The sequence below is a fragment of the Macaca fascicularis genome, chromosome X (genome assembly GCF_037993035.2).
Source record: "Macaca fascicularis isolate 582-1 chromosome X, T2T-MFA8v1.1".
Classification (NCBI taxonomy): domain Eukaryota; kingdom Metazoa; phylum Chordata; class Mammalia; order Primates; family Cercopithecidae; genus Macaca; species Macaca fascicularis.
The window spans coordinates 136200715-136220403 of NC_088395.1; positions in this window are offsets into that span (position 1 = coordinate 136200715).

A 19689-nucleotide genomic window follows, 5' to 3' on the forward strand; every position below is an offset into this window, starting at 1 on the left:
AGTGTTACACATCAAACTGAAGTGAAAAGCCAAAGGATAAATTTCTATGAATTGCCCAGCGGTCCCCTGTGGCCCCCTACCATTGCTCATCCTCTAGAAAGGGAAGAGAAATGAGTATGTTGAGCAGTGTTCAGTGCCCAAAAGGCATGCTTAAGTTATCCATTGGCTTGAGATTATCCACGATCCACTCGCTGGTTGACACTTAAGTCAGTAGCCAGTGATAGGGGATGCGGGACCCCTGCCCACTCCTGCCTCCGTTTAAGAGACCACAACATTCTCTTGCACTCTTGAGCACAAAGCTGCTACCTCTGTCCCACCCACCCCCCAAATTGAAGCACCCAATCAAGTGTCCCCGGTAAATGGCCAATCCCCGTCTACTTTCCCGGGACCCTCTTCAGCTCCGTTTGCTCCCCACTACCCAGGAGTGATGCAAGCGACCCCATCCTTCAAAGGAGAGGGCAGGTGCCGGAACGTGCCATAAACGACGCCCATTCCCAGCCTTCCAAGCCCCCAAACGGATTCGATTGTTGTTTCGTGGGGCTTTTTTTTCTTTTCTTCCTCCGAACCTCCGAAGTGTTCTCCCTTCCCATTGGCCGAAGCTGCCCCTTGACGCCACCCTGGCCTTGCTCGCTGATTGGTCCATTCTGGATGTGCCCAAGCCTTTTTCCCAGGGTGTGGCGCCCCCCCGCCCCCAACAGGGTTCTGACCCCTGGCTCCTCCCTTCCCCCCAAGCCCCCCTCTCTGTTCCGAATGGTTCCGCCCTGGCTCGGCTCCCCCACGGCCCAGGCCGCTGCCCTTAGGGCCCCCGGACGGGGCGGGGCACACTGGGGACGGGCAGAGGGCGGTGGTGGCGCCTTCCTGCCGAGTCCGAGGCCGCCCCCGCCACCCTTCTCTAACCCTTGTAGGTCCCACTTTCCCCTGGGCAGTTCTCCTGCATCGGTAGCCCCGTCCCGTCTGTGCAGCCCCCACCGTGGTCTTTGGGTCATCCCGAACAGCGGCGTTAAATCCCTGCCCTCAGCGCTGCACACACGCCCATCCGCCTCCACCCTCGGGTCCCCGCACCACCCCCTTTCCCCGTGTCGGCTCCCCCTTCCCCTCCCGAGACCGCGGAAGCTCCGATCCCCTTCCCTCGCGGACTGTCCATCCCCAGGACCCCCGTCCCTGTGCGTGGCCAGTCCCAGCGGCCTCCCCTTCGCGGCCTCCCTTTGCCTTCGTGGCGAGCGTGGTGGAGCACTCCCGCCCCCCTTTTCTCCGTACCCCCGCGCTCCCTTCTTATGTTGTCCCTTCATGTCCCTCTCTAAGTCCCTCCCACACTATGCCCCCCCGCGGTACACACACACCCCTCCCCGCGAGGCGTCCCCCGGCGCCCCTCCCCTACCCCGCTCGTCTATGCCCCTCCCACCCACCCCGTCCTTTTGTCTCCTCTTTGGTCTCTAAGTCCCCCGCCCCTCCCTCGCTCCCGCCCTCACTCCCCCGAGCACGCTCTTATCTTCCCCAGGTCCCGGCGCCCCGCCCCGCGGCCGCGCCCCGCGGCCCCCTCCCTTCCGCGGCCCCGTCTCCGCCCTCCGCGCTCCGCCCTCCCCCCCGCGGCTCCTGCCCGCCAGCCCGGCCGGCCTCCGGTTCCCGGGTCGCTCCTCCTGCGGCCGCCGCCGCTCCCCGACCCACCCTTCCCGGGCCGGCGGCTCGCGTTCCCGCGCGGTCTCCGCACACACGCACCCCCGCCGCCCCGCTCCGCTCGCTCGCTCGCTCGCCCAGGCCTTGCAGCGGCCCGGCCCAGCGCAGCGCGCAGCCCGCAGCCCGCCCTCGGGGAGCCTCGGCGCCCCGTGGCCGCGGGCACCTAGCTGACGGGCGGGCAGGCAGCCCGGGAGCGCGAACCCGGGCCGTGCTGGGTCTCCCCCGCCCAGCCCGGCCCTCGGAAGCCTCGCGGGGCGCAGGCGCCCGTCGGAAATGTTTGGGGGACGGGCCGACCGCGGTTCCTCCCGCAGCCCAGGCAGGGCCGGCGCGTCCCGGGGAGTCGCCGCGACCTTACCTCCGGGGATGACTTGACCCGGAGCCTCCTCCCGGCTCCCGCCCCAAACCTGTGCCACCAACGCGCGACGCGCAGCTGAGACTCATGGCTTGCGGGAGGAGGGCGGGGGACTGTCCTGAAAATGCCCGAGCCTTGAGGGACCCTAAGCCAACCGTCAGACCCGGAGAGGCGAGGTCTAGTGACACGTCCCGGCCACCCAGGGAGAGAGGGCGAGCCCATGCCATGCGCCACGGACCGCTGCCTCTCCGCCCGGGGTTCTCCCCACTACGCATTGCAGAGCTCTTTGTATAGAGCCCGCCGGACCCAGAGTGAGGGACGTGGCTCAAGTAGACAGAACACCCAGGCACCCACCCACATGCCAGTAGACACTTTTATTTAAAAGTCTGGTCGCATCGGGCACGGTGGCTCACACCTGTAATCCCAATACTGGGAGGCCGAGGTGGGCGGATCACCTGAGGTCAGGAGTTCGAGACCACCCTGACCAACATGGCGAAACACCATCTCTACTAAAAACACAAAAATTTAGCCGGGTGTGGTGGTGGGCGCCTGTAGTCCCAGCTACTCCGGAGGCAGAGGCATGAGAATCGCTTGAACCCAGGAGGCGGAAGTTCCAGTGAGCCAAAATCACGCCACTGCACTCCAGCCTGGACAACACAGTGAGACTCTGTCTCAAAAAAAAAAAAAAGAAAGGAATAAAAAGTCTGTTCGATGATGCCCAAGTTGACCGTGTTTTCTCGCCCCAACCTCTTCTCCAAGCCCTCACTTAGTCTTACCTACTTACCCACCAGACTGGAAGCTCTTTGAAGGGGGCCCTGTTTGTCGCAGTGGCTCACTCAATGGATCCCTTGTGATTGGCGGACAAGTGGATGTATTTGTTAACTGCTCGCCTTTGGGATCTGTGTCATTATTGTGTGACTTAAGGTTGTAAACTCGGGAGGGCCAGGACCGGGTGGGGATTACTAGCTCGTGCCAGGCACAGCATGATACCCAAAGGGATGGGCCATCAATGCTTTTTGAGACTGATGTAACTAATTATGCCGGAGGCAGATGCCTACCTCTTGGTCCCCAGAACTGCCAGTTCCAGGGCTAAGTCTGAGCGAGGAAGAAACTAACGAGCCGTCTTAGCTCATCCCCAATGGGAGGCCGACTCGCTGGGAACTAGACATAGCTGCAGTCACCACACGAACACACCGGGTAACGTGACTTTCTAGTACTGGGAATAGTTTGCAGGGAGCCAGAAACTCGACTTTAACTCCAGTTTGCAACTGGAGCTGGGAGGCAGAAAGTAGCCAGGTTTTTCTCAGTGTGAAGCTAACTGTCCCATATAAGGATCAAACCTGTAGTTCTTCATCCATTTGCCCCAAGATCGACCTGAAGCCCAATCTGTCAGAAGAGGGAGGCTGCAAACAAACTGGACCAGAGGTCAACAGCAATTACCCCAGGGGTTGGGGGGCGAGTAGGCGGGGACGGGGTGGGGGGACAGTGGAAGCACTCCTTCCTCCCATTTACAGGTGCAAGATTCACCCTGTACTTTGCAGCAGCTCATTTGTAACCTGGTCACTTTAGAGTTGGTCCAGCTCCCTGCCCACCTCACACCTCCACCCCCAACCAGACGGGTCCTTTCTGTCCTTCCTCAGCCCTACACTGTCTTCGCCCAAGTCAGCCTGCTCTAAATGGACATGGTCAGTGATCCAAGCATAAACTGAAACAGTAACAATCGGACAGTGTCAAGAGACTCCGGCAGAGATGCCTCGGAGCGCCCGGCCTCCTCCTCTGCCTTGGCACAGATGTTCTTATTGTCCTGGAAAGAAATACCAAATTCCCTCCCCAAGCATGAAGCGAGGATACTCTGGGACTTAGCCTCCAAGGACAGAGTCGCCGGCCCAGCCCAGTTCCCCTACCCCCTAATCAGACTGAGACGGTCACCATCCCTCTTCCCCATCCTAGCGGAGACATCTCCCCCTCACCAAGGAGATTATGGGGAGTGGGGCTGGAGCTGCATGAGAAGATTGCTAAACTGTTCTACAGGCCTCTTTAGGGACAGTTAGCACATCAAAATACATATTTGGAAAATGCTCACAATTAACACTGGGAGAAAAACAGTAAACACAGTGTCACTTTGCCAGGCTCAACAGTTTTGTTTTGTTTTGTTTAAATGCTAATGGCCTCAAATGGGGAGCAGCATCCATCAGTTAAATAAACAAGCCATTAGACTGAGACTAGAAGTGTCAACACATGACTAATCTACTAATTGGGAGAAGGCATGGTGTAGTGAGGAGCAAGGCAGCAAAGCATGCTGGAGGCTGTGGAGTGGACTTGCTTACGTGCAGAAGCACGTGGGATTGGAGCCAATGAGACCTGAGTTTGAGTCCTGCCTCGATCAGTTGTTAACTGTATGGCCTTCAGTGAGTTACTTCATTTCCTTGAGCCGCTGTTTCACATTCTGTAAAATAGGGACATTAATAGTACCGACACCACAGGGTTGTTATAGGAATGAACTGAGATAATACAAGTTCTTGGTGCAATGTAGGAGCCTGCCACATCGTAAATGTTTGATGTCTGTTGGCTGTTATTGATCATAATAAAATACCTTGTGTACAGAAGACACTCAAAAAATAGATGAAAAAAATGACTTGTGGTTGCTAGATACTAGCAATAAAATGGTGAACATGGTCTCCAGACCCCCTGCCAAATACTACTGGCAAAGGGGATGCTTTTGGTGGGTTAATTCCAACTTCTTCAGGCCATCCCTTTAACCTGGAATTCACTCCAGCTCCTTAAGGATGGACTGTCCTGCCCGAGGGTTGCTGGGCTCTGGGGTCTGCTCTCCTGGCACCTGGCTGAGAAGCCTGGGTTAAGCTAGCCCTCCCAGGTGGGGACCAGCCAGGTACAATGATGAGCATCCTTCCAGTCAGCCAGGCCCATTCTTGCAGAGTATTGCAGGCTGTTCTTGGTTGCCTCCTTCCTGTTGTGGTGATCACAATATTGAGAGGGGCCAGACTGTGGAGGAAGGGAAGCAGGGAGAGGCACACAGGACTCCCAGAAGTAACTGTGACCTAGACAAAGTCCTTGGTCTTCGCTGCCTTGCCCTACCTTCTTGAAGCCCCATGTCCTCCCAGTCACCTGCCAAGAAGGCCTGTTCTCAGCCAAACAGAGTCTCCCTCTTCATCACCAGCCCTACACTCCTTCATAGACAGTCTCCTAGCCCTCTCCTTTCCTCCCTTCCTGTTCCAGGAGAGTGGTTCCCTCTATCAGAAAGGTTGGTAAGTTTAGAGAAATCCTTCTGTGCAAGTAAGGAGTTGAACTGACAGTGGCTTAACATGCCACCCCTTCCCAGGTCTTGTAATTGCATATGAGCCTCCTCAACTTGAAAAAAAATCCTTAAGGTCCCTGGAAAGGAATGAAAACAGGTATCAGGGCCAGGAGCAGTGGCTCACACCTGTAATCCCAGCACTGTGGGAGGCCGAGGCGGGTGATCACCTGAGGTCAGGAGTTTGAGACCAGCCTGGCCAACATGGTGAAACCCTGTCTCTACTAAAAATACAAAAATTAGCTGGGCGTGGTGGTGCACACCAATAATCCCAGCTACTCGGGAGGCTAAGGCAGGAGACTCGCTTGAACTTGGGAGGCGGAGGTTGCAGCGAGCCGAAATCATGCCACTGCACTCCAGCCTGGGCAACAGAGCAAGACTCCGTCTCAAAAGAAAAAAAAAAAAAAAGAAAAGAAAACAAGTATCAGGGGACTTGTGGCCCTTTGACAGGCTGAGGTGGCATGGGGAGGAGAAAAGTTTTACTCCATCAGGTCCTGTTTTGTCTCCTTATTCTGCCCTGAACTTGAGGCCCTGAACAGCCCCACACCAACCCCAAGAGGCACCCTCCTGTACAGTTCTACACCTGGAGCAACCCCTCCCCAGCAACCAGATGGGTTCTCAGGCTCCATTCTTCACCCTCCTCTCCCAGTTGAGCCCTGAAGTAGGCCCCCTCCTGGCTCAGCACTTAACTAGCAAATAGCAGGTTAGCTTGATCAATTAAGCCCTCTCCACAACTGTCTGTGGAGTGCTAAGGGGTTAATGTATTTTCCCTCCTGCCACACCCAGCTGAACTGCAGTTCTCAAAGCACACTATCACAGTTCTGTTCCAGAGTCTGTGCTGTTGGCAATTGCTTTTTTGAGCCTGGCCCACTGCAACCAGGACACCCACCCTGTTACTTGCAAATCAAACTCTCTTCCTCAAAGGACCACTTGACCTGTCCCTGCCTCGGAGAAGCTGCCAATAGTGCCCCAGGTGAAGCCATGTTCCCCTTTCCTATGGGTTCACACACTATGTCCCTCTTTGAGGGCCCCCTTGCACATTCCGCCTGGCATACAAATTAGTTGCTGACTTATCTCCCATGGGATAGACGGGATAGACATAATCTTCTCCAAGCCAAGAAGTGCTTCTTAGAGACCAAGGGTGCTTCTGTTTCTTTATAGTTTTTGTTTGTTTCCAATCTGCACAAATAAGTGGATTGTAACAGGAACTCCCATCACCTAGATTCCACAGCTAAGATTTTGCAACATTTGTTTCCACTTCATGTTTGTATTCCACTTCCACCAAAACAGTGCCTAGCACTGCCTTGAACAGCACTTTGAACAAAGAAGCCAGGACTCTGTGGGAAATGGTGGGAATTCAGGTTTGCAGAACAGGCTTCTGGGAGTGGCATGGGATGGGGATGTGGGTAACGAATATAAAACGTTGTCCATGCCTGAGTACCTATTATGAGCCAGGTGCTTTACAGGCCATCTCATTTCACCCTCACCACAACTTTATGGAGTAGGTACTGTTATTATCCCAATTTTACAGATGAGGAAATGAGGTTCAGAGAAGGAAAGGGACCTCCCTAGGTCACCCAGATAGGCAATGGCACAGCTGGGATTTAAATCCAAGCCCTGCGCCCTTCTCACTGTGCCCTGCAGCCTGCCTCAAAGGGTGCCGAACAGGCTGCCACCTGCTCTGCTTCCATTTCACAATGTACACAACATGCTTTGTGCATGCTTTGCAGAGTACTATGCACACATACACACACATGCACACCTGTGCAGTGACCTACATGGTCACACACTGATTTTTGTCCATGGGATGTCTCCTGGGTGGGGGGCTGGGGGCGAACCCAGGAGTTGAGGGAAGAGGGCAAACACCTCCCCCACCTCTGCTGAAGGCCATACTCTCAAAAGGGAAACAAAGTTTTTCTCCTTGCTGCCACCAGTGCAGTACATTCTCTTCAGATCTCCAAAATGACCTTGTAACCCGCACTCCTCTTCAGCACTCCTCTTCAGCCACGACGGTCTGCTCCCTGCCTCCCGCTGTCTGCTTCCTGCCTCCCGCAACAGACATTGCTCTTTGCAGCCTTTGTTCTTTTGCACCACCAGCCCCCACCCTCCACCTCCCAACATGGATTCACGATGTTCCTCCAGCCTGGGATGCCCTCCTCACCACTCTCTATACTTACATTCTCCAAGTCAAGATTCAAATCTCACCCCCTTCCAGAAGCCTTCCCTGATCCTGCCCACCTTCCAACCTTTTGATGTGGTCTGATTTTTTTTTCACCTGAATATTGATGCTCTGCTCTCTCTCTCCTTGTTATCTAGTTGTTTCTTGTAAGCTGTTTCCTGGACCACACTGTAAGCCCCTTGAGCTCACAGTTTCAGCTACAGAAAAATAAAGGAAAGGCTTTCAGGAAAGACATGTGGTCGGCTGCCTTTTTCTTCCCATGGTCCTCTTACGTCCTCCATGTTGCCTCTTGGGTTTCTGTCTTTGCTGCCACTGGCATCTTTTCTACAAAGACCAGGAGGTAAAAAGGAGATTCACATGTTTATCTTGATCGCTCCTTTTTATTTTTCCATTCTTGTCTTTCATTTGCCCAGGTGGGCCGAGGGCTAACTGGGGTCTGAAAAGCCTTAAAACACCCTGAAGTTACTCTCAGGTTTTTCTAGTCTCAGCATTTATGGGAGGGGAAACAAAATGTATTAGGGCTGGGCGCAGTGGCTCACGCCTATATTCCCAGCACTTTGGGAGGCCGAGGCAGGTGGATCACTTGAGGTCAGGAGTTCAAGACCAGCTTGGCCAACATGGTGAAACCCTGTCTCTACTAAAAATACAATAATGAGCCAGCCGTGATGGCGCACACCTGTAATCCCAGCTACTCGGGAGGCTGAGGCATGAGAATCTCTTGAAGCCAGGAGGCAGAGGTTGCCGTGAACTGAGATGGCACCACTGCACTCCAGCCTGGGCAACAGAGTGAGACTCCATCAGAAAAAAAAAAAGAAAAAGAAAAACCTACCAAAATCGATTGGGCTTGTTAATGCCTGCAGCACCACCTCCTACTTTTCTCCCCTTTATCTACTTCACCTCCCCTCCTCCTTCTCTTCACCGCCACCCCACACACCCCTGCCCCAAAATCCACAAGCACATATGCACTTACAGGTAGAAAGAGACAACCCATCTTCCAAATGTCAGGAACTTGAAACAGAGAAGTGTTGAATAAAGACGCAGACAGGGCCACCTCATGCCACCAAAGGAGTTATTATTTCCATTTGGCAAAATGCTGGGCATTGAGGAGTTACCCTAATATCTGAGCAGTGACAATAGGGATAAGAGTTCCCTACCAGGCCAGGCAGGATTGAGAAAGGCAAGGGTTGAGCCACACACCACCCCCTCCACCCCGCCGCCCCACCACCGGAAGTTTAAACTGAGGGTGGGTAGGAAAAGCCAAAATTGAATTATAGCTCTTAGTGCTACCTGTACTCCCCAGCTGGGGTTGAAAGTAGAGAGAATTCAAGCATGTTGTACCTGATTCTGTCTTATGCATTCTCACACATTCTCCTCCCACTCCACAGCCCAAGGTGGCAGGAGCAGGAAGGCTATTGCTGCTCCATTGCACAGATGGGGGAACTGAGGCACCGAGGGATGATATAACTGGTTCCATTTTCTCACAGGAAGGGAAATTCCTTTCCAGTTTTACAGACCTCCTTATCCCTGGGGGAGCCCCGTCACCTCGGCTGGGGTTCCCAGCACTGAGGAGTTCTGACAGAGTTTCCAGGAATGGAGGTAAAGATGGAATGGTCCGTTCTTTTCTGTCCCTCCAATTCCTTTAACCAGGCATCATGGGTCGCATCTTTTCCCTCAATCTTTTCTGGCGCTCCTCCAGCAGCTCTCTCAACAGTCTCCACCCCTGGGCCCCGCCCCTGCTTCCCAAAAGCCTTTCAAGAACTGCCTTTGGCTGGGCTGCTCCCATCCCTCAGCTAACTCGGGACCGGGAAAAGTCCTCTGGGCCAGGCCTTTCTGATCAGCAGGCTGAGGGCTCTGAATATCCACGCGAACTGGCAAGAGAGGTTTTCTAGACTCTCCGCAACTTCCAATGCTGCCCCTGAGCATCTTCCACTGGAGTTCTGGACTTGCCCTTGCCTTCTGGTTAAAAAGTGCTTGCCCGCCCGCCTGTAAGAAAGTGTCACCCTTGACCCTTGAAGGGAGGAGATTGTATTGATTCACTCATATTCCACCCCACATCCCTTTCAACAACACAGATTTACATGATGGGGGTAAGTGGGTGGGGAAACGGCTGACTGTGCAACACAGATCGGGATTCAGACCCTGGCCAGGGTTAGGGAGATTGGTCTGTGTATAAAGTTGAGGAGTCCATTGTGGCCTGGATTCAGATGAGATTCAGGACTAGGATTATAAATCGGGGAAATTGGCTAGGGGCAGCAGTTCATACCTGTAATCCCAACATTTTGGGAGCCCAAGGTGGGAAGATTGCTTGAGGCCAAAAGTTCAAGACCAACCTGGACAATATAGTGAAACCCTATCTCTATCACAAACACACACACACACATAAAACAGTCAAGGAAGTTATCTCTTCTTGGGGCATCCTATTCAAGAATATCTAGTAGTGGTCTCTGTCAGGAACTGGGTTTAACTGGGATCCTTTGTTCTATGAAGCAGTGGAAAGGAGTCAGCCCTACGGGGCTTGACTTCTGGTTCCGACTCTGACACTAATTTTCTGGCATCAAGCAAGTTACTTCAGCTCTCTGATCCTCAGTTTCCTCATCTAAACAATGGGGGAATCAGTCTTTATCTCTAAGGTCCTATCTAGTTCTGAAAATATACTACTTTGGGTCTATGGGAATATAATAAATGTTATTCTATGGTCTCATAGGGTTAAAAATAAGACAATGTAAAAGAAAAGAATCTGGAAAAATGCAAAGTACCAAAGATAAATTAAAGACTATTCTTCTATATTAAAAATATTATAGGCTGGCTACTGTGACTCACACTTGTAATCCCAGCACTTTGGGATGCCAAGGCAGGAGAATGGCTTGAGCTCAGGAGTTCAAGACCAGCCTAGGTAACACAGTGAGACCTTGTCTCTACTATATGTGTGTGTGTGTGCGTGTGTGTGTATCACATGCTCATTGTAGAAGTTTTGAAAATACTGGAAACTATAAAGATAATAAAAATCACTTGTAGCCAGGCATAATGGCTTATATCTGTAATCCTAGCACTTTGGGAGGCCGAGGTGGGCAGATTGCCTAAGCTCAGAAGTTCGAAACCAGCCTGGGCAACATGGTGAAACCCCATCTTTACCAAAACACAAAAAATTAGCCGGGGCCGGGGCCGGTTGCTCACACCTGTAATCCCAGCACTTTGGGAGGCTGAGGCAGGCAGATCACTTGAGGCCAGAAGTTCGAGATCAGCCTGGCCAATATGGCGAAACCCTGTCTCTACTAAAAATACAAAAATTAGCCAGGCGTGGTGGCGCACACCTGTAATCCCAGCTACTTGGGAGGCTAAGGCATGAGAATCACTTGAACCCAGGAGGTGGAGGTTGTAGTGAGCTGGGATTATGCCACGGCACTCCAGCCTGAGCGACAAAGCAAGACTCCGTCTCAAAAAAATAAAAAATAAAATAATTAGCCGGACGTGGCAGCGCACGCCTGTAGTTCCAGCTACTCAGGAGGCTGGGGCACAAGAATTGCTTGAACCAGGGAGGTAGAGGTTGCAGTGAGCCAAGATGGCACCACTGCACTCCAGCCTGGGCAACAGAGCAAGACTCCATTCCCCTGACCCCCCCCAAAAAAAATCACTTGTAATCCTACCACATAGAGTGTAGCACCATTAACGTTCCAGTGTTTTATTTATATTTACTATATATTTTAGATAAAAATGAAATCATGCTGTAACTGTTTTGTAACCTGCGTTTTTCACATAAAATGTACATTGCATTTTTCAATGTCATTAAATATCCTTTGAAAACACGATTTTTAAGGGCCTCATGTGTTCCATTCAATGAATGTGCTGTAATTTATTTATCCAACCTTTGTTGGGTATTTAGATTGTTTACCCTTTTCCTGTTATTACAAATATAATATCTCGTTAGCATCCTTTGTGCATATTTGATTTTAGGAACAACCAGATCAAGAGGTGATGATGCATATTAAAATTTTATAATGGAAAAACTCAAACACATACAAAAGTAAAATAGTATAACAGCCCTGATTTTGTTTCACCTACATTCCCACCCATGTCCACCTGCCAATGGATTATTTTTTGTTTTTTAAGCAAATACTGGATATCAGATAATTTGGGCATGCATATTTTTAACAAGTATAAACCCATTATATAAAATTCTAGAAAAGGCAAATGAAGCTATAGTGACAGAAAGAAAATCAATGGTTGTCTGGGAACAGAGGTGGAGGAAGAGATGAATTATAAAGGGGCATGAGCAAAGTCTTGGGGGTGATGGATATGTTTTGTATCTTGATTGTGCCAGTGATTTCATGAGTGGGTACACCTGTCAAAACTCTTTGAATTGTATGATTTAAGTGAACTCAGCTAATTGCAGCTATATTATCCCTCAATATAGCTGATTTTAATTTTTAATTTTTATTATTTATTTATTTATTTATTTATTTTTGAGATGGAGTCTCGCTCTGTTGCCCAGGCTGGAGTGCAATGGCGCCATCTCGGCTCACTGCAACCTCCGCCTCCCGGATTTAAGCAATTCTCCTGTCTCAGCCTCCCGAGTAGCTGGGATTACTGGCATGAGACACCATGTCCAGCCTTTTAAATTTTATTTTAATAATACTTGGCTGGCCGGCCAGGCGCGGTGGCTCAGGCCTGTAATCCCAGCACTTTGGGAGGCTGAGGCGGGCAGATCACGAGGTCAGGAGATCGAGAACATCCTGGCTAACGCGGTGAAACCCCGTCTCTACTAAAAATACAAAAAATTAGCCAGTCGTGGTGACCAGCACCTGTAGTCCCAGCTACCCAGGAGGCTGAGGTAGGAGAATGGTGAGAACCCGGGAGGCAGAGGTTGCAGTGAGCCAAGATCGAGCCACTGCACTCAAGCCTGGACAACAGAGCGAGACTCCATCTCAAAATAATAATAATAATAATAATAATAATAATACTTGGCTGGGCATTGTGGCTCACACCTGTAATCCCAACACTTTGGGAGGCCGAGACAGGCAGATCTGAGGTCAGGAGTTTGAGACCAGCCTCACCAACATGGCGAAACCCTGTCTCCGCCAAACTACAAAAAATTAGCCAGGTTTGGTGATGCACACCTGTAGTCCCAGCTACTCGGGAGGCTGAAACAGGAGAATTGCTTGAACGGGGGAGGCAGAGGTTGCAGTGAGCCGAGATGGTACCACTGCACTCCAGCCTGGGTGACACAGTGAGACTGTCTCAAAAATAAATAAATAAATAAATAAATAAATAAATAAATAAATAGACAAACAAGTATATATGTATTTTTTCCAACTTGAAGGGTAAAAAAATGATATGTAGATATCTCAGTATTTGAATTTGTGCTTCTTTATTAATACTGAATGTTTTTCCTAGTTTATTGGCTATTAATATTTCTTGTTTTGAGAATTGCCAATTCATATCCTTTGCCCAGTTTTCTAATGAGGTGTTTATCTTTTTCTTGTGGATTTGTAAGACTTTTTTTTTCTTTTGAGACAGAGTCTCGCTCTGTCACCTAGGCTGGAGTGCAGTGGCGTGATCTCAGCTCAGTGCAGCCTCTGCCTCCCGGGTTCACGCCATTCTCCTGCCTCAGCCTCCCGAGTAACTAGGACTACAGGAGCCCACCACCACACCTGGCTAATTTTTGTATTTTTAGTAGAGATAGCGTTTCACTGTGTTAGCCAGGATGGTCTTGATCTCCTGACCTTGTGATCCACCTGCCTCAGCCTCCCAAAGTGCTGGGATTATAGGCATGAGCCACTGTGCCCGGCCAAGACTTCTTTATATATCAATGATACTAAAACTCTGTCACACATTGCAAATACTCCTTGCCAGTTGGCCTTCTGATTTTGCTTGTGGAGTTATTATTTTTAAAATAAGAAGTTTTACATAGCCAAATCTATTCATCACATCCTTTATTGTTTTTTATTTTACCTTTATGCCTAGAAAGACGTTCCCTGTTCCCAGGATCAGGACATTCACCTATTTTCATCTAAATTGTTTATGGTTTCATTTCTGGCCATTCTTGTTGTAAGACTGGGTCTCACTCTGTCACTCAGGCTGGAGTGCAGTGATGCAATCATAGCTCATTGCAGTCTTGACCTCTAGGGCTCAAGTGATCTTCCCACCTCAATCTCCCAAGTAGCTGGGACTACAGGCTCCCAAGTAGCTGGGACTACAGGTAGGTACTACCACGCCTAGGTAATTTCTTTCTTTTATATTTTTTGTAGAGACAGGATCTTGATATGTTGCCCAGGCTAGTCTTGATCTCCGGGCCTCAAGCAATCCTCCTGCCTTGGCCTCCCAAAGCATTGGGATCACAGGTGTGAGCTGCCACGCCTGGCCTATTTTTGGCCATTCTTGATCACTCTGGAGCATAGTGGATAAGCATCTCACTCTGGAGTGAGATGGAGCTAGGGCCAGGTCTCAGCTCCATCCCGGACGCACTAGCTGTGTGACCAAAGGCATCTTCAACTTCCTTGTCTATAAGATGGGGATAATAATGGTTTCCAACTTACAGGTTTGTTTTAATGATTAAAGGAAATAGTGTTTGTAGAGCACTTGGCCAGGGACCTATCAAAGCTAGTGCTCAAACATCCTTGAGTTTAACTGGCATTTTTGGTTTTGGTTATTTAGTATCCAAACACCCTGATGATTCCAAACAAATTCCAAGAAACATGGAAGGCAGATATCCCTCTCCCTCTCCACTGGCAATTAGGTAGTGGGGCTGTGACTCAGGGTCGGCCAGCCAGATGCTATCTCTCTCTCCGGACTTTAGAACTTGAGCAATACTGTACTGCAGGGAAAAGCAGCATTTTTTTTCTGAATGTCTCAGCAGCCAGACCCACAGAAGAGCAGTGGCAAGTCTCTGGAGGGGCCCGTGGCATCACGGCATCCTAAACAAGCCAGGCCTGTGGCATGATCCTGGCGCTGCCTTCCTTGGTTCCTACCCTTTTCCTGAGGTTGGTTTCTCACCCTTCCAGTCACAGTGAGATTCCCATAGCCTTCCAGCAAACTCTTTCTCAGCTTATGGTAGAGTAAGGGTCTGTAGTTTACAACCAAGAACCTAACTAGGCTCCTCTGGGATTTACTTGGGCAAAGATCATGAAGTGTTAACTTTTTTTTGTTGTTGTTGAGACAGAGTCTTGCTCTGTCACCCAGGCTGGAGTGCAGTGGCACAATCTTGGCTCACTGCAACCTCACCTTCCCGGGTTCAAGCCATCCTCCTGGCTCAGCCTCCCGAGTAGCTGGGACTACAGGTGTGCACCACCACGCCTGGCTAATTTTGTATTTTTAGTAGAGACGGGTTTCTCCATGTTGGTCAGGCTGGTCTCGAACTCCCGACCTCAAATGATCCACCTGCCTTGGCCTCCCAAAGCGCTGGGATTACAGGTGTGAGCCACTGCACCTGGCGCTGTTAACATTCTTTCTCCAAATCAGATATCCCCAAACCATTGGTTAAATAATGCAGTATTTTTCCACTAACTTGGGCTATTTTTTCCATTAAACGAGCTCTTGTCCTTGGGACTGTCCTGTTGACTAGAATCCCAAGCCTCTCCTAGAAGCCCACTAGGTTTTTTATTCCCTTCTCCACAAGGAAAGTCTCATATTATAGAACTCCTGGCTGCCTGCTTGGTAGTGAACCCTCTGGATATCTATAGAGTCCTTGTCTTGGCCAAGCACAGTGGCTCACACCAGTAATCCCAGCACTTTGGGAGGCCGAGGTGGGTGAATCATGAGGTCAAGAGATAGAGACCATCTGGCCAACGTGGTGAAACCCAGTCTCTACTAAAAATACAAAAATTAGCTAGGTGTGCTGGCGCACCCCTGTAGTCCCAGCTACTCAGGAGGCTGAGGCAGGAGAATCACTTGAACCCAGGAGGCAGAGGTTGCAGTGAGCCGAGATCAGGCCACTGCACTCCAACATGGCCACAGAGCGAGACTCCATCTCAAAAAAAAAAAAAAAGTGCTTGTCTTGAAGCTGAAGGGCTGCATTCAGGAGTACGTCTGCTGAGCTTCAGGCTTTCCCATAGCAAGCTATCTATTTGACAGTTCCAGCCCCAGTTGAGAGAACCTCAAAGGCATAAAAGGGGTGGCCGGGCCTGGTGGCTTACGCTTGTAATCCCAGCACTTTGGGAGGCCAAGGTGGGAGGATCGCTTGAGGCCAGGAGTTCAGGACCAGCCTGGGCAACAGAGCAAGGCCCCCATCTCTACAAAAAAAAAAAAAAAAAAAAAATAGCTGGGCATGGTGGCATGCACCTGTAGTCCCAGTTACTTGGGAGGCTGAGGTGGGAGGATCACTTGAACCCGGGAGGCAGAGGCTGCAGTGAGCAGAAATCACGCCACTGCACTCCAGCCTGGGTGGCAGAGCGAGACTGTGCCAAACAAACAAAAAAACAAGAGGAGTTGATTTCGAAAAAAAAGAAATGGGCTGGGTGCGGTGACTCACGCCTGTAATCCCAGCACTTTGGGAGGCCGAGGCAGGTGGATCACCTGAGGTCAGGAGTTCAAGACCAGCCTGGCCAACATAGTGAAACACTGTCTCTACCAAAAATACAAAAATTAGCTGGGCATGGTGGTGGGCACTACTCCCAGCTACTCAGGAGGCTGAGGCAGGAGAATCACTTGAACCCAGGAGGCAGAGGTTGCAGTGACCCGAGATCGTGCCACCGCACTCCAGCCTGGGCGACAAAAGTGAAAGTCCGTTAAAAAAAAAAAAAAAAAGAAGAAGAAGAAGAAGGAGGAGGAGGAGGAGGAAGAAGAAAGGAAGGAAGGAAGGACCCAATTAAAGCACCCCATCCCCTCACTGGCTCCCTATTATGTAATTATCATTCTCACCAACACCAGGAGAGAAGAACATCTAGGAAGATTCCTCCAGACATGGGAGCTTGATCTGGCTCTCCTGAGGCCTGCTGATGGCTACAGTGCTCACCCTTTGGTCTACTTTTATTTCCCCCGTGATTTACTTTTTTGGCGCCATCAAAACTGAGTTTGCAGAGCAGTGCTATCTCTGGTTGGAAGGGCGAAAACAGGACTGGCCTCCAAGGAATCCTTGAGGAAGTCCCCAGCCTAGGCTCAGGGGGCATTCTAGGGAGTGAGGAGAGGCAAAGATGGCCAGGGGAAAGAGGAGAGAGTCTGCTGAGGCAAGAGTCAGATTGAGTTACAACATGGTACCACAAGATCTGAGGATGTCTTGGCTGCCACTAAGCGTAAAGGGAGACACCACACACAAGGTCTGAGGATCTCTTGGCTGCCACTAAGCATAAAGGCAGACATCTGTGGAAATGCCTCAGTGAAAGTACGGATCCCAATAAATGTCTCAGGAAATAATTGGATCTGAATGTGGGGGAGGGGGAACAGGTGGTTCCACCTCAGAGTCAAGAATACTGCTGGGTGGTAAAGGGTAGAGGACAAAGGAGACAGTAGGCTTGAGAACTTTTAAAAAGCAACAGGAATCTACACAATGGGCTATTATGTGGCCACTAAACTGATGTTTACAAATACCTTTTTTTAATAACATGAGGAAATTCTTGTTATAATTTTAAGTTTTTAAAAAGGCAAGCTATAAAACTGTGTATTGAGTTACATCACAAACCTACGTGGAAAAAATAAGCATTTTTTTAAAATCCTGGAAGGAAATGCACCAAAATGTTAACAGCAGTTGTCTCTGGATGATAGTTATGTTACAGTATACCTGCAAAATAGTAAGGATTTATTAAGCCCCAGGTTCTGCGTTTGTCATTCTACTTACATAAATTATCATCATGGGCTGGGCTCATGCCTGCAATCCCAGCACTTTGGGAGGCCGAGGCGGGCGGATCATCTGAGGTCAGGAGTTCGAGACCAGCCTGGTCAACATGGTGAAACCCCGCCTCTACTAAAAATACAAAAATTAGCCAGGCGTCGTGGCACGTGCCTGTAATCCTAGCTACTCGGGAGGCTGAGGCAGGAGAATCGCTTGAACCCAGGAAACGGAGGTTGCAGTGAGCTGAGATGGCGCCACTGCACTCTAGCCTGGGCGACAAGAGCGAAACTGTCTCTCAAATAAATAAATAAATAAATAATCACCACGTCTTTGCATAATGACCCCGTGAGGCAACTACTCCCACTCCCAGTTTATAGGTGAGACTCCCAGAGACTAACATGCTAAAATACACAAAGCTCAGAAATAGCCTTATTAAAATTATCAATTAAAAATTATTTTTATGAGCCAGGCATAGTGGTTCATGCCTCTGATCCCAGCACTTTGGGAGGCCGAGGTGGGTGGATCACTTGAAGTTGGGAGTTCAAGACCAGACTGGCCAACATGGTGAAACCCTGTCCCTACTAAAAATTCAAAAATTAGCTGGGCATGGTGGCGTGCACCTGTAGTCCCAGCTACTCGGGAGACTGAAGCAGGAGAATCCCTTGAACCTGGGAGGCAGAGGTTGTAGTGAGCCAAAGTCGTGCCATGGCACTCTAGCCTGGGTGACAGAGTGAGACTGCATCTCAAAAAAAAATTAGTTTTTGTAATCCGAGTACCTTGGGAGGCTGAGGTGGGCAGATTGCTTGAGCTCAGGAGTTTGAGACCAGCCTGGGCAACATGGTGAAACCCCGTCTCTACAAAAAATACAAAAAAAATTATCCGGGCATGGTGGCGTGTGCCTGTTGTGGTCCCAACTACTCGGGAGGCTGAGGTGGGAGGATCACCTGAACCCAGGAGGTTGAGGCTGCAGTGAGCCATGATAGTGCCACTGCACTCCAGCCTGGGCAAATAGAGCAAGACCCTGTCTCAAGAAGAAATTATTGCTGGGCACGGTGCCTCACACCTCTAATCCCAACACTTTGGGAGGCCGAGGCTGGTGGGTCCCTTGAGCTTAGGAGTTTGAGACCAGCATGGGCAACATAGCAAAACCCCGTCTCTAGTGAAAATACAAAAATCAGCCGGGTGTGGTGGCGGCCACGTGTGGTCCCAGCTACTCAGGAGGCTGAGGTGGGAGGATAGAATGAGCCCAGGAGGCGGAGGTTGCAGTGAGCTGAGATCGCACCACTGCACTGCTCTCCAGCCTGGGCAACAGAGTGAGACCTTGTCTCAATAAAATAAATAAATAAAAAGAAATTGTTATTTTCTTCTTTTCTCTGTCTTCTAAACTTTTGATAATGAGCATCTGCTTTCTGCCTTTTCCCAACAGTCCCTTTCCTCATCTAATTAATCCTTATATTAAGAATAAAAGAAAGCATTCTCTCCTGCTCCTTAGAATTTGTGACCTCTTTCTCAGTAGAGCCCAGAGTCCCTGGTGGGGAGGCACTCTGTCCCCAGTCCTGAGCACAGAGGGGCACACGGTGATGTTGAATAGATGTTTATAGAATAAAGGACTGAAGGAAGGAATAAATGAGTAACAGTCACAAAAACATTGATTGTGATGATGCTACTGGCTTGTATACACAAGGTGTTTGGTGAGAGAATAGTCTTTCACTACAACGTTGAGAAGGGTGCCCTTAGGTCTACAGCCTTCTTATGAGACTTTGGTCCCCATGGCCCTGGGCACCCAGCCAGCAATTTCTCAAATGATATTCCTAGCCTTGGGGACCCCACATTCTGGGCTGCCACCCACTGGGCTTGTAGCTATGTCCTTCTCCCCACTGAAATACCCCTGTGTTTGTCAGGCCCCAACTCCTAGTGCAGCCCAGTGGTAGCCAGAGCGGAGAGTGGTCTAAACTCAGGGAGATGCTGGGTTCCCAGGGCCCTTGGGAAGCCCCCTGTGGCAAACAGGGAGTTGACTGAAATTTGCAAACTAAAAAGAATAACATGGCCAGGTGCAGTGGCTCATGCCTATAATCCTAGCACTTTGGGAGGCCTAGGCAGGTGGATCGCTTGAGCCCAGGAGTTTGAGACCAGCCTGGGCAACATGACAAAACCTCATCTCTACAAAAAAAAAAAAAATACAAAAATTAGCCGGTTGTGGTGGTGGACACCTGTAGTCCTAGCTACTTAGGAAGCTGAGGTGGGAGGATCACCTGAGCCTGGGAGGTGGAGGCTACCGTGAGCCGTGATTGTGCCACTGCACTCCAGCCTGGGTGACAAAGAGAACTTGTCTCAAAAAAAAAAAGGAATAACAGATAACGTGATTCACATGATTAAGATGCCAGTCGGAAAGAACCAAGATGCCCAAGGAA